Here is a 13,614-nt window from a genome sequence, read left to right on the forward strand (position 1 = left end):
CAAGGGTGTAAGCCAACCACAGAGCATATATATATATATATATATCACAGGAGGTGATTAGGGTAAATCAGGGATCAGGGGTAGGGTTACCAGGGGTAATAAGGGGTAGGGTTACCAGGGGTATATAGGGTAGGGTTTACCAGGGGTATATAGATAGTGTAGGGGGGTCCGGAGGGTATATAGAGTGCAGGGGGGTCCGGAGGGTATATAGAGTGCAGGGGGGTCCGGAGGGTATATAGAGTGCAGGGGGGTCCGGAGGGTATATAGAGTGCAGGGGGGTCCGGAGGGTATATAGAGTGCAGGGGGGTCCAGAGGGTATATAGAGTGCAGGGGGGTCCAGAGGGTATATAGATAGTGCAGGGGGGGGATCCGGAGGGTATATAGAGTGCAGGGGGGGTCCGGAGGGTATATAGAGTGCAGGGGGGTCCGGAGGGTATATAGATAGTGCAGGGGGGGGTATATAATGATACTTAGGGTTAATGCTCGTTGTCCAGGGGTCGCTCGTTCGTCTAGGGGTGCTCGTCAGTCCAAGGGGGTCTCCTTCAGGGTGGGTGGGCGGCCGGCTCTTACTATTCATTTATAAACTATAATAATTGTCATTTTTTTTTATTTTCTATAATAATAATTTTTTTTTTTTATTAATAATCATTTTTTTGATATATTTATAGGACAGTTGATAACCTGAGCAATGATCCAGAAGAATCGTCATGTCAAGCTGCAGGAGCGTCTGTGCAGGCTTCTGTTGAAAATCCTAGTGCACCTCCACCAGTAGTCTTCAGAAGAACATATGCAGACCAAAGGTGTATCAGAGGGTGTGCCACAAGATATTCCTGTGGAACAGCAGGTAAATACACAGCGTCGTTCTTCTGGTAGACGTAGGGGTCCACCTCCCCACGATTCTGCTTTAGATACTCGAACAATTGTTGAATCAAGGGTTCTGGAGTATCTAAACCAGAGTCGTGGTGAGAATACTGATGAAATTATGCTAAAAAGTTTGGCCCCATTATTAAAAAAAATACCAGAAGAACGAAAAGCTAGATGATTTTCTGCTTTGGCACTTGTCATGGACCTATTTGCAGGTCCTCAAGAACCTATAGATACCGTCCACAATTTAGAGTTAGCTCGTGATGCAATGTTAAATTGGAGGCCATTTGGACCTACAGTTTCCAACTGCCACGGTAATGCCCCCTCTGGACTGCAGAAAAAGTCATCATAGAATTCCCGAACAGCTAGCCGAGCCATTCCAGGTCTTCCAGTCCGGCTCTGATCAAAAATGACAGAAGATGTCACATTTTGACCAATATCTGCATCAGCGGAGGCATCATGTATCCTGGTGAAGTTGTGCAGCAGTACACAAGCCTGTATCACCAGGGTGGCATTGTCCGGATTCATCTGTATGGATGACATGAATACTCTCCACTTACTGGACAGTATTCCGAAAGCGCACTCCACATACAGATGGGCGCGAGTCAATCGATAGTTGAAGATGCGCTTCCGGTCATCCAGATCGCGTCTAGGGAAGGGCCGCATCAGGTGGTGGGACAATGCGAATCCTTCGTCTGCCACGATCACAAATGGAGCTGGCGGACCTGCAGATCCGGGTAGTCTTCTTGGCTCTGGCAGGGCAAGCTGGTTTTCGCGAAGCCGTTCACCCATTTTGGAAACACTAAAGATGCGGCTGTCAGAAGTGCTCCCGTAGGCCCCGATATCCACAATTACAAACCTGTAGTTACTACCAAGGCCATCAGCACTACAGGAAAAAAAATTTGTAATTAAAGTACCGGGACCCTGAGTGAGGCGGCTTCTTTACACGGATGTGTTTTCCGTCCAGTGCCCCAATGCAGTTAGGAAACTGCGCTGATTGGTAAAATCCCTCGGCGATACGAAGCCAGTCTTCCGCCTTGGGGGTGGGCATCACCGCATCTCTGAGTCGCTGCCATATGACTTTACACGTATGGCAGACAATCCCAGAGATTGTTGAGACCCCCAAGCAAAAACTCAAAGTGCAGCGATGCAAACGAATTTCCAGTTGCAAGGAATCTGTGAAAAAAAAAAAAGTATTTAATATAGAATTTTTACAAAAATAACATAAAAAAATATACATTATAAATTTTTCTTACCTTAACGTGACTAAAAGCCTTTGTTCGGCAGAGATGCTGCACCGCATGCTAGTGTCCATGAAGTTAAGGTCGGGATGTAGAGACGACAAAAGGTTATCAAATGACTCCATGAACATACGGCAGTAATTATGGAATTTGAAGGGGTCCTGACGCAGGTCGTTATAGATAGTATGGAATTTTCCCTTCTGATGTCACTGTGCGACAATGGGATGAATCCACTGTCTTCTCCTCCTCCTCTCCGGTTCTTCTTCCAACATCGCTGCTTGCTGTCCAAATAACCGAAATAGGACCCAATGGAACAGAACTCCAGTTATATCCTTCGGCATGATATCGCAGTAGAGTTTGCAAGAAAAAAATGCCTATATAAAGCAAAATTTTCACACAGAGCTCTTTACCACACGATGAACCAAAGAAAATGGCGCCTGAGCTGTCACATAACTTGACTTTCCAGGACGTCCCCCATGACAGCACATGGGAGGATGTCCAATCCAATCTCTGTAGGGACAGGAAGTGAGACAGGTTAGAAGCCCCCCCCCTTCCCTCCAATCTCCAGTGTCTTCCTGACCCTACCGGGATAGGATGCTGAGACAGGATTTTTTTCCAGCGGATTCAGGGTGCTTACCCAGGCACCAGGGGCTAGGTCTGGTCGGGGGTCCCACACTCTCCTCACAGTACCAGGTCGGGCGGCGTCCCGCATGGCCCTGCTAGCTCCCCCTTCGGGGGTTCTCTAGCTCTGTCCCGGCCTACCAGGGACGGCGGTAGCCGGGAAGCTGCAGCCGCTTCTCCTCCGGGAGCTCTGGGCTCAGCGGCGCGCTCCTGCCCTGCGACGCGGCTCACGTGACGCGACTATGAAGTCACTTCCGGGGTCATCCGGAAACAAGATGGCGGCGCCCAGTGCAAGCCCTAGAGACCCGAAATCCCGGTCTCACGCTCAGGGGTTGACTCCCCCCCTTTGGGGGTTGAGTCACCCTTATAAGAAAGGAGCAGCGCGGCAGCAGAGGTGGAAGGTAAGCCCCAGTGGGGAAGACTAAGCTGCTGTGTGTGTTTCCTTAGCCACCATGGAGCCCCTGATGTCAGCCAAATCTGAGATTGTGTCTGACTCCTCTGCTGCAGCCCATGTAAGTGTCCTTATCCCTATTTCCTTGGTGTACTCCCCCCAGTCAGTTAAGCTCGACCCTTTCTCAGATTTTTTCCTAGGATAAAAAGAGTTCTGGGCAGTCGGCCCTCCAGGATTCCAAAAAGAGACCGAGAAAATGTGCGACTTGTGGGGAAAAAATGCATACATCCTACAAAAAACAGTTGTGTGTCGATTGCATTGCCAAGTTAATGAAGGAGGAACAGCCGTTCTTTCTCACAGAGCTTAGGAACATTGTTCGTGAAGAGGTGCAGGCTACGGTTTCTTCTCTAAACCCTCCGCCACCCCCTTCTCAGCCCGACTCTCCTCCCTCAAAAAGAAGGAGGACTCAGGAGGACTCTGATTCTGATAATCAAGAAGTCTCAGACGGAGAGATTGAGGAACTCACCACCTCCGCTTCAGGTTCTTCGGATCACACTAGAAGATTTTTATTTTCTACTGAAGACCTAGATGCCCTCCTCCATGCGGTTAGGGATACCATGCAAATAGAGGAAGATAGCCCTCCCCTATCCATTCAGGATGAAATGTTTGGGGGGTTAGGGGCAAAAAAGACTCGCCTATTCCCAGTAAATTCCCATCTGAAGGAAATAATTCTGGAGGAATGGAAGGAGGCTGAAAAGAAATTAATTATACCCAAGGAATTTAAAAATCGCCTGATATTTAATCCTGAGGATACTAGATTATGGGATGAAGTTCCTAAAATAGACATTCAAGTGGCTAAGGTGACAAGAAAGACCTCCATTCCCTTTGAGGATTCCTCAAATTTAAGAGATCCTATGGATAGGAAGACGGAGGGTCTTCTTAAAAAAGCCTGGGAGTGTTCATCTGCACTCATTAATACCAATATTACGGCCACCTCGGTAGCCAGGTCTATGGGGTTATGGCTCAATCAGCTGGAGAACCACCTCAGATTAAAATAAAAACGCAAGGGAGGACATACTACAGGGTGGGCCATTTATATGGATACACCTTAATAAAATGGGAATGGTTGGTGATATTAACTTCCTGTTTGTGGCACATTAGTATATGTGAGGGGGGAAACTTTTCAAGATGGGTGGTGACTATGGCGGCCATTTTGAAGTCGGCCATTTTGAATCCAACTTTTGTTTTTTTAATAGGAAGAGGGTCATGTGACACATCAAACTTATTGGGAATTTCACAAGAAAAACAATGGTGTGCTTGGTTTTAACGTAACTTTATTCTTTCATGAGTTATTTACAAGTTTCTGACCACTTATAAAATGTGTTCAATGTGCTGCCCATTGTGTTGGATTGTCAATGCAACCCTCTTCTCCCACTCTTCACACACTGATAGCAACACCGCAGGAGAAATGCTAGCACAGGCTTCCAGTATCCGTAGTTTCAGGTGCTGCACATCTCGTATCTTCACAGCATAGACGATTGCCTTCAGATGATACGAGATGTGCAGCACCTGAAACTACGGATACTGGAAGCCTGTGCTAGCATTTCTCCTGCGGTGTTGCTATCAGTGTGTGAAGAGTGGGAGAAAAGGGTTGCATTGACAATCCAACACAATGGGCAGCACATTGAACACATTTTGTAAGTGGTCAGAAACTTGTAAATAACTCATGAAAGAATAAAGTTACGTTAAAACCAAGCACACCATTGTTTTTCTTGTGAAATTCCCAATAAGTTTGATGTGTCAAATGACCCTCTTCCTATTGAAAAAACAAAAGTTGGATTCAAAATGGCCGACTTCAAAATGGCCGCCATGGTCACCACCCATCTTGAAAAGTTTCCCCCCTCACATATACTATTGTGCCACAAACAGGAAGTTAATATCACCAACCATTCCCATTTTATTAAGGTGTATCCATATAAATGGCCCACCCTGTAGAATCCATTCCCCTTCTTAAGATGGCTACGGCCTATCTGGCGGACGCCTCGGCCGAATCTATTAGGATTTCGGCTAGAAACAGCACCCTGGCAAATACAGCTAGGAGAGCCCTTTGGCTAAGAAGTTGGTCAGGGGACATAGCTTCAAAAAACAAGCTCTGTTCGATCCCTTTCTCAGGTTCACATGTGTTTGGCCCAGTCTTAGATACAATCCTTGAAAGTGCTGCGGACAAGAAGAAAGGTTTTCCAGAGGAGAAATCTAAAAAAAACGCAGTCCTTTCGGAAAAATCCAGGCCAGGGACAGCCACAGTATTTTTCAGGTAGAGGGAAAGGCAAGTCGGGCAGGTGGAGCTACCCCAAAGGTGGGAAGGGGGGGGGGTTCCTTCTCAAACCCAACACTTCCTCTTACCAGAACAAATGACGCCAGACCAGTGGGGGGGAGACTTCGGTTCTTCAGTCATCAATGGTCTCTAGTAACTCAGAACCCCTGGGTACTTCAGACAGATAGAGTTCAGTCGTCTTCCTCCTCAAAGATTTTGTGTTACCACACCCCAGTCTCCGTCATTAAAAAATCTGATGGTCCAGGACTTGGAAAAGCTTTGCACTATGGAAGCAATAGTGCCGGTTCCAAAGCCCCAACAGGGCAGAGGCCACTACTCCAAGCTGTTCTGGGTAAAAAAAACAGACGGTTCGCTGAGAACTATTATAAACCTGAAGTGCCTGAACAAATGGATTCGATATTTCAGGTTCAAGATGGAGTCAATACGTTCAACAATTCCACTGATTCCAGCAGGGGCATTAATGTGCACCATCGATCTCAAAGATGCCTACTATCATGTCCCCATACATCCAAACCAACACCAGTTCCTCAGGTTTGTAGTGATGTTAGACGGCATAATTCATCACTTTCAGTTCCAATGTCTTCCATTCGGGATCTCAAGTGCTCCACGCATTTTCACAAAATTAATAGTAGAGATAATGGCTTTCCTGAGACAACAAAGAATAACAATAATTCCATACTTAGACGACTTCCTCCTAACAGCATCCTCAGAGGTCCTTCTACAGAACCATCTACAGAGGTTCTACAAAAATTAGGCTGGATAATCAACCTAGAGAAATCAGATCTCAGCATGAGCGTAAGGAAGATCTTTCTAGGAACCCTTCTGGACTCCCAGAGACAGATGTCTTTTTGTCCAGAATCAAAACGCAACGCATTTATAGAAGAAATATCCTCCTTCCAAAGAAGAAACATCTGCTCCATCAGAGAGGCTATGCGGATACTAGGCTTGATGACATCCTGTATTCAGATGGTCCAGTGGGCTCAGATCCACTCGAGGCCTCTACAAGGTCTAGTTCTTACCAAGTGGGACAAAGACCAGAGGTCTCTAGACAGGAAGATCAAGATTCCAATGTCCATAAAGGAGTCCTTGAACTGGTGGATAACTCCCGTCAACCTGCAGGGAGGGGTACACTGGTTGAGAAGACCTTGCTTGACAGTGGTAACCGATGCCAGCATGACCGGTTGGGGTTCTCACATAGAAGACCATTTCTTTCAAGGTTCATGGTCCTTAGCAGAGAGTCAGCGTTCCTCAAACGTAAGGGAACTAATGGAGGTACTAAAGTCTCTCCAGGCAGCAGAACTTCTCCTAAGAGGAAATCACGTACAAATTCTATCAGACAATATAACTACAGTCTGTTATATAAGACATCAAGGGGGGACTCAGAACCCAGGGCTTCAGGAGGTCGCAGAAAAGATCTTTCTTTGGGCACAGGAAAGCGTCCTATCTATCTCAGCCCTCCATATCAGAGGGAAGGACAACGTTACTGCAGACTACCTGAGCAGAAGAAGATTCCATCCAGGAGAATGGATGCTGAACAGGCAGGTCTTTCATCAGATCTGCAGGAAATGGGGGTACCCCCAGGTGGACCTTCTAGCCTCCAGAGAGAATGCCCAGGCGTCTCAGTTTTTTTCCCTGGATCCCAGCGGAGATCCTCTGGGGATAGATGCCATGTCAAAAACATGGGATATGGATCTAGCTTATGTCTTCCCGCCAATCCCAGCCACCTTGAGGAAGATCAGCGAGAGTTCGGGGAAATTCATCTTCATAGGTCCAGCTTGGCCGAAGAGGAGCTGGTATCCCCTGTTAGACAGGCTAAAGACGGAAGAACCAATATCACTCCCTCTGAGGCCAGACCTTCTCACTCAGGGGTCCCTTCTCCACCCGAATCTAGAGAAATGGAATCTGAAAGCCTGGATCCTGAAAGGAGAATGCTGAGTAGGCAGGGCTTGTCACATGCAGTGATCTCCACGTTATAAAAAAGTAGGAAACCTGTGACAAATGCTATTTATAAAAAGATCTGGAGCAAATTAAATTCCTGGCGGGAAGATACACATCCGTCCAGATCAACTCCTTCCATCGCTCAGATTCTTGACTTCCTACAGAGGGGCTTTGACCAAGGCTACGTCCTAGCACAATCAAGGTGCAAATAGCAGCATTATCATCCTTTCTGGACTACCCTCTAGCAGAGCATCGTTGGATAAAAAGGTTTGTAAAAGCTACACTCAGACTAAAATCCACTCTGAGACAGACTGTCCCTCCTTGGGACTTATCTGTAGTTCTAGATACCCTCTGTAAAGTGCCCTTTGAACCATTGGACACCATCCCGTTAAAACTACTCTCCTGGAAGACGGCCTTCTTAGTAGCCATCACTTCAGCACGCAGAATTGGTGAACTTCAGGCCTTATCGATGAAGGAACCTTTTTTAAGAGTCTTCCCGGATCGAATAATTCTACAGCTAGACCCAGGATTCCTCCCAAAGGTCGTATCTACCTTCCATAGAGAACAAGAAATATTCTTACCCTCTTTTTACACCTCTCCTAGAGATCCGGAAGAGGAGAAGTTCCATTGCCTAGACGTCCGTCGGGCAGTCCTTGAATATCTTCGCCGAACAGAACCAGATAGAAAGGACTCAAATCTTTTCGTACAGTTCGGTAGAGCAGGAAAAGGGAAGAAAGTGTCTAGGAGGACTCTGACACAGTGGATCAAGTCAACAATTGAGGAAGCATATCGCCTTCAGAATAGTCCCTATCCTATTTCTATCAGAGCACATTCCACTAGAGCAGTCGCAGCTTCCTGGGCCGGAGAAAGCGAACGCCTCTATAGATCAGATTTGTCAGGCAGCCACCTGGACAAGTTATAACACCTTTTGTAAACACTACAGGTTGAACCTGGCGTCCAATCGTCAGCTTTCCTTTGGGCGAAAGGTTCTACAGGCTGTGGTCCCTCCCTGATGGTTAAGTTGGTAACTCTCCCATGTGCTGTCATGGGGGACGTCCTGGAAATCGGTAGTTAGTCTTACCGGTAACGTTCTTTCCAAGAGTCCAACATGACAGCACTCCTAATTCCCTCCCTAAATATGTGGTTCAGTGTGAAGTTAACATTGTTTATCACAATAAAAATAAAATTGAGTTGCATCCATCCGGTGTAGTAATTTAAAAGACACTGGAGATTGGAGGGAAGGGGGGGGCTTATAACCTGTCTCACTTCCTGTCCCTACAGAGATTGGATTGGACATCCTCCCATGTGCTGTCATGTTGGACTCCTGGAAAGAACATTACCGGTAAGACTAACTACCGATTTTATTCACTTGTTTTCAGTTTTTCAATGAAATCCTAACAACTTTATTTGCATATAGAAATTTATACATGTTTCCGTTTTTTGCGGATTCGCAAAAAACGGATGACATACGGAAACATTTTCAGGAACAACGGATCCGCAAAAAACAGACCGCATCGGAATATAGAAATATACTGACGTGTGAATGGACACTTATGCAGTTTATCTTTGTTACACAACAAATCAATTACCATTCTTTCATTATAAGGGACAATTATAAAATGTACCCTTTGTTTATACAAATGGATGGGAGATAGTATTAAATTGTAGTTTATTCTGTTAATCAGGCGATTGATAGCCTTTATAATAAATGGCATCCTACTATGGCAGCTGACAGATAGAGTTTCTCTGCGCCTGGGGATCGATAAAGCACACTATCCGATTCATTTGCGCAGGCGCCGATAAAGTTCTGGCGCCGGCGCAGTGATGCTTTAATGCATCATACCATCTGGTAGAATACTGAGGACACTTGCGTTCCACCATAGGTACGAGCGCATGCGCCGACACACTCCACAGTTGCACTTCCGTGCGCACACAATGACGTATTTGCGTTCCACTGTGGATACTAGCGCATGCGCCTGACAGTTATTTCCGGCACAGCCGCACCGAGGTGGAACGCACGCCATGGAAAAGCGTAAGTAAAACATGTGTAAAAACTTTTATCTGATTAAAATGGGCATATTAGAGAGCAGGTTCCAGATACTTATCTGGACTGCATATATCCAGCCGGTACATAACTTGCAGCTATCAAGCTCAACAGCTATTAAGCTGTAACTATATCACCTTTTATCCCCTGATGAATCTGTCTTATATTCTGACAGAGGAAACGCGTTGGGAAGAGATGGTATATCTGGAAAATATAGGCATCACCTGGGAGTATCTATATAGGGCTAGTTACTGCTACGGTCAGCCATCGATAAGTGGGGTCGCTCCCTTGGGGGTGATTCTTCCGCATCTAGGCAGGAGATTTCTCCGCTTTTAGGTAGGGCCAAACAGACCAAGTAGGGACAATTCTCCCATCCCCTACCAACATTTCCTAAAGAGGGGTTACTGATATTTTGGAAATACCTCCACATCTAATACCTTTTGGACCCTATCTATAGCGGATGATCTAGCAATCAAGTTCCACAGACAAGGTGAAAAACCCAAATGGAATTACCGCCAAAGACGCCTCTATTTTCAAGACCCAGAGCCACCACATCAGCTTGAACATAATTTTCATCATAACCGTGAGTGGCTAAAAATACAGTGTCAAGAATTACATCTGTTGTATGTTGAATGTGGTTCCTTGTATCTATATAATTTTCCAGATAACCTATGCAGTCATTTATGTGAATTATCATTTTGTGGGACATATTTTTAGAAGGTAATTATAAAAGTTAAGTTTTAAGTAGGCAAATTTTTTCCAGTGATTAAAACGGTATACAAGAAGATGCACACTCACCTAAAGAATTATTAGGAACACCATACTAATACGGTGTTGGACCCCCTTTTGCCTTCAGAACTGCCTTAATTCTACGTGGCATTGATTTTAACAAGGTGCTGATAGCATTCTTTAGAAATGTTGGCCCATATTGATAGGATAGCATCTTGCAGTTGATGGAGATTTAAAGGATGCACATCCAGGGCACGAAGCTCCCGTTCCACCACATCCCAAAGATGCTCTATTGGGTTGAGATCTGGTGACTGTGGGGGCCATTTTAGTACAGTGAACTCATTGTCATGTTCAAGAAACCAATTTGAAATGATTCGAGCTTTGTGACATGGTGCATTATCCTGCTGGAAGTAGCCATCAGAGGATGGATACATGTTCTCATTCTGTTTACGCCTAATTCGGACTCTACCATTTGAATGTCTCAACAGAAATCGAGACTCATCAGACCAGGCAACATTTTTCCAGTCTTCAACAGTCCAATTTTGGTGAGCTCGTGCAAATTGTAGCCTCTTTTTCCTATTTGTAGTGGAGATGAGTGGTACCCGGTGGGGTCTTCTGCTGTTGTAGCCCATCCGCCTCAAGGTTGTGCGTGTTGTGGCTTCACAAATGCTTTGCTGCATACCTCGGTTGTAACGAGTGGTTATTTCAGTTAACGTTGCTCTTCTATCAGCTTAAATCAGTCGGCCCATTCTCCTCTGACCTCTAGCATCCACAAGGCATTTTTTCCCACAGGACTGCCGCATACTGGATGTTTTTCCCTTTTCACACCATTCTTTGTAAACCCTAGAAATGGTTGTGCGTGAAAATCCCAGTAACTGAGCAGATTGTGAAATACTCAGACTGGCCCGTCTGGCACCACAACCATGCCACGCTCAAAATTGCTTAAATCACCTTTCTTTCCCATTCTGACATTCCGTTTGGAGTTCAGGAGATTGTCTGGACCAGGAGCACCCCCCTAAATGCATTGAAGCAACTGCCATGTGATTGGTTGACTAGAGAATTGCATTAATGAGAAATAGAACAGGTGTTCCTAATAATTCTTTAGGTGAGTGTATAACTTATACCAGCTCTACATATATAATTATATACAGGAGATACCCAGGTTATACCAACATGGTCCATATCACTATATACAAGAAGATGTATAACTTCTTCCAGCTGTACATATATAATTATATACAGCAGATACCCAGGTTATACCAACTGTACATATATCATTATATACAGGAGGTACCCAGGTTATACCAGCATGGTCCATTAAAGACTCTGTCCCTCCATATAGTACAGGCCCCCCTCTGTGCCGTTATATAGTACAGGCTCACACTTCTGCCGCCATATAGTACAAGCTCCCCCCTCTGTGCCACCAAATAGTACAGGCTCCCCCATCTGTGCTGTCATATAGTACAGACTCCCCTTCTCTGTGTCGCATTGTATGGACAAATAGTGGGCTCTATTACTGTGTGGGGCAATACACATTGGGAGTTTGTAAAGAGGTGGGGATGGTGCTGGAATGAGAAGCCTAAAATATTTGTCTTGCAGATTCTGCGGAGACGAGTGGTGGCCAGAACAAGAGACCGATTCCAATCAAAGAAGACGTCACCTTTGATTCACTCTGAGAATTCGCCCTGTGAGTCAATAAATATGCACTTTTAATCACTTATGGTTTGCAGAATCTGTGTAGTGCTAGTATTTTCCACTATATGGTCATATTGGTCTTTGTTCAGTGGATTTTATTTAGTTACAGTGTGGTGGTGGTATCCAGTCACTATGCGGGAGTAATTGTAGTGGTCCTAGTGAACCGGTATACCTTGTATAGTGGTATTATTGGAGATAATGGTCAGTGTACAGGATTTGGTCAGTAACAGTATGATGGTAATATGTATGGTGATATTTCTTCTTGTATACTGTTATTAATGGTAACATTGGTCTCAGTATACAGGATTTGATCAGTAACAGTATAATGGTGATATGTATGGTTATATATGTGTAAAAATTTGTCTTAACATACCTTAACACTTTTAGTGCTGTTGGGGGGTTAATCAGACACTGAAGCATGTCTACTAGTGACTCGTGACTTTTTGTAGTCTTGGTAATACTCTACTATACTCAGTATTCCCCAACTTGTGGCTCTCTGGCTTTTTCAAAACTACAACTCTCTTTTAGGGCATGATAGGAGTTGTATTTTTTTGATGTATTGTCATATGGAAAAGACATTTGTAAAGGGGTTAAGTTAATAAAGATAGCCACGACCTAGGGGGGCTCCTGGGCCAGGCTGCAAGCCTATAAAATTCTTGTGGGTCGGCCTGGCCATACCTGCAGTCATTCAGTATGAGTAGAAACCTGGCATTTGATTTGCCAGTCTTCTGTAAAATAAATATGCACAGGTTGTGCCCTGCGGTCAAAGGACACAGCTGTACCATACATGACAGAAGCCTGATAAATCAAATACCAGGCTTCTACTACACAAGCTCTTAGCACTACAGCCTGCCAGGGAAGCCTGACATTTGATTTGCCAGACTTCCGTCATGTTGCAGACTTGACGCTGTGCCCTTTGATTCAAAACTTTAAGTCAAAGGAATGAGAAGCCTAAAATATTTGTCTTGCAGATTCTGCGGAGACGAGTGGTGGCCAGAACAAGAGACCGATTCCAATCAAAGAAGACGTCACCTTTGATTCACTCTGAGAATTCGCCCTGTGAGTCAATAAATATGCACTTTTAATCACTTATGGTTTGCAGAATCTGTGTAGTGCTAGTATTTTCCACTATATGGTCATATTGGTCTTTGTTCAGTGGATTTTATTTAGTTACAGTGTGGTGGTGGTATCCAGTCACTATGCGGGAGTAATTGTAGTGGTCCTAGTGAACCGGTATACCTTGTATACTGGTATTATTGGAAATAATGGTCAGTGTACAGGATTTGGTCAGTAACAGTATGATGGTAATATGTATGGTGATATTTCTTCTTGTATACTGTTATTAATGGTAACATTGGTCTCAGTATACAGGATTTGATCAGTAACAGTATAATGGTGATATGTATGGTTATATATGTGTAAAAATTTGTCTTAACATACCTTAACACTTTTAGTGCTGTTGGGGGGTTAATCAGACACTGAAGCATGTCTACTAGTGACTCGTGACTTTTTGTAGTCTTGGTAATACTCTACTATACTCAGTATTCCCCAACTTGTGGCTCTCTGGCTTTTTCAAAACTACAACTCTCTTTTAGGGCATGATAGGAGTTGTATTTTTTTGATGTATTGTCATATGGAAAAGACATTTGTAAAGGGGTTAAGTTAATAAAGATAGCCACGACCTAGGGGGGCTCCTGGGCCAGGCTGCAAGCCTATAAAATTCTTGTGGGTCGGCCTGGCCATACCTGCAGTCATT

General features: G+C 44.8%; 1 long non-coding RNA gene across 1 annotated transcript in view; it reads left to right on the forward strand.

Moving 5' to 3' along the window:
• The window catches only part of LOC120989760, a 31,725-nt gene extending 19,775 nt beyond the window's left edge, over positions 1-11,950 (forward strand). Inside the window, exons 2-3 of the long non-coding RNA XR_005776315.1 lie at positions 9,892-10,017; positions 11,763-11,950. This is a non-coding gene — a long non-coding RNA (uncharacterized LOC120989760). The remainder of the gene's footprint in view (positions 1-9,891; positions 10,018-11,762) is intronic.
• The last annotated feature ends 1,664 nt before the right edge of the window (positions 11,951-13,614 follow it).

This window comes from Bufo bufo, chromosome 2 (assembly GCF_905171765.1).
Source record: "Bufo bufo chromosome 2, aBufBuf1.1, whole genome shotgun sequence".
In the NCBI taxonomy this organism is placed as follows: Eukaryota; Metazoa; Chordata; class Amphibia; order Anura; family Bufonidae; genus Bufo; species Bufo bufo.